We start from the raw sequence: 2,500 nt of genomic DNA, 5'->3' as shown, positions 1-2,500 counted from the left end.
GTAATAAAGTTTCGACTACTACTACTACTACTACTACTACTACTACTACTACTACTACTACTACTACTACTACTACTACTACTACTACTACTACTATTACTATTCATGAGCTGAAGTAAGAAGCTATATTATTGCGTGTGTGGCTTACGCGCGCGCGCTCAGCTGAAAACCCTTTCGAGCCTCCTTAAAAGTATTAAATAATTTGCTGCCTTTGAAATTACCGTTCTCCGAAGCACAGACACGCCGAAAGTTACATTCACTTTACATTCGCGCGCAAAAATGTAGCAAACTACCATGCTCAATGATGCTCACATCCTGCAAGCTCGCACATCTTGCTTGTGCTTCTGTTTTTAAAGATATACCCAGCACCACAAATGCACGTATGTGCACGTTCATGTGCGCAACTTCGAGCCAACAATGAATGTTATTTTAATCTCGCTTGTTTCTTTCTGTTAAGTAATGAGTCTAGTTGTGGCTGACCCTTTGCAAAGGGCTAATTTAAGTCTGCTGTTTGCCCAAACGAAGACATGATCCGACAAAAGCACATATTCTGATTTGGCTTGTGTTTATATAGAAGGAACTAGCGACAGTGTGTTGCGTTGAATTTTGTAGAAATCCTAAACCCGGCATTTTGCGAGATTGGAAGTAGTCAATTTTACAACGCTCAAAGCGTCATACGAGAAACAATAGCGAAAAAAATGAGTTGGAAGGTCTTTTGTTTCGTAGCTCCTCCCTGACAAGCTATTGTGAGCAAACCAGTTATTCCCTGTGAGAGAAACTCGCGTAATCTTCAACCACTAAGAGGCACTTTAGTCACGCTTGGCCACTAATTTAACTGATCTATGTTGACTGCACTGAAAGTAAATATCCCAAGAGCAATGGGCATTCTGCGCGATGTACCCTTGACCGGGTCAAAACGAATTCACTTTGCCAACAACAGAGAACTGAGAAAGTGACCACACTATGATGGCGTTGACCGCCTGAACCAAAAATCTCCATCCTAGTTGGAAGTACCCGACTAGGTATTATCGACGCAAATTTCTGTATCAGGGGAAGAGCTAAAGGGAAGCTTTTTGTTGGACGTTTTACAGTCCCATGTGCGAGCTTAATGATGACGGTGTCTATGTTGCAGGTAAAATCCGTTCTCAGGTTGAATCCGTTTTAACCTAGGTTAAATTCGTGATCCGCATTTTACCTAGGTTAATTTTCCACTCAACTTAGCTTAAAATTCCTCTAAAAAGGAGACATACCTTCCCTCATCAAGCTCTGTGTTACGCATCTCAACACATCTTCTTGATCTTTGTTATCATCTTATCGGTTTCTGTGTTCATACACTTATTAATTGAGTCTCAACATTACAACATACTAAGGGAACAAAGAACTGTACTTTGCACTTACCGGTACTCGAACTCGCGCGCTCCAGATCTATAGTCCTGTTTTCACCGCTACACAACAACCACGAACATGCTCAATCCAACAAAGTTCTTATCATTTTTTACTTTCCTATGATTGGTCAATTGATACCTATGTACAACAACCAAAACTAATCCTAACTTGGAGCTAATTTTTCTCAAGGGTTAAGTTAGGCTCCAAAGGAGTTTCTTTAATCCATTTGAGTGCGTACTCAATCTCAAGTCTTGCCAAGGGGTCTAAAGTTTGATGACGTCGAACGCGTGCTCAGCAATTTTGCGTGTCCTTTTCTCGCGCGAATTTTTGTAAATACGAAAGTCAACTGTTTTAAGTCATCCGAATGATATTTAAGTTGTGAGAAGTCATCATGTTATGGGGGGAAAGGTTAAAGTATGGCTAGCGTGTTAGGTGACTCATTTGACTTGCCCCAGACTGCGAATCCCGTAGAGGTCCATGAGGAATCATGTCCGTTCTACTGAATTTAGAGAAAGGCTGCTCATGGTTTAAAGTAGCCCGGGAAATGATTACGAGATTGGGGTATAACTGGTATTTCAATTTTAAATATCATGTGAGCCTAGTATTAAACATAACTAAATTGTTGGCATAAGCTTTTTTCATTTGGTGGCTTCTAAAAAAACCGGTGGATAACCACCTGAAAGTGGTCCAGCGCCATGTATTGCTTTATGAAAGCAATACGAGTCCGTTCAACTGGCCGACACCAGCTTCTGGACTTCCAAATCTTTGATCAGCCCTGACGATAAGTGGGCCCTGGGTCCCGCGTGTTTTGGCTCGAACAATATCCATGCCACTTGACCATGAACTCAGGCTATCCATTGCTGATTTTCATAGCAACGATCCGCTCGGCTTCGAAGACTCGAAAGACTTTAGGCTCTCGGTTGAATTTTCTGGATAGAGATACCTTCATAGTTTGAAGGTTTTTGTGATAGAGGAGGGGAGGATGACAACGTTTCTCTATCTCAAACCTTAAGTAGCTACTAGGTTAGAATGTTTTTAACTGAGCGTAATCATCGACTATTTCTAACTAGTGTAAGGTTCGAAATGCATCAGTGACCATCATCAATACTTCTCA

This window comes from Montipora foliosa, chromosome 10 (genome assembly GCF_036669935.1).
Source record: "Montipora foliosa isolate CH-2021 chromosome 10, ASM3666993v2, whole genome shotgun sequence".
Lineage (NCBI taxonomy): Eukaryota > Metazoa > Cnidaria > Anthozoa > Scleractinia > Acroporidae > Montipora > Montipora foliosa.
Note: the sequence above shows the minus strand (reverse complement) of the source record.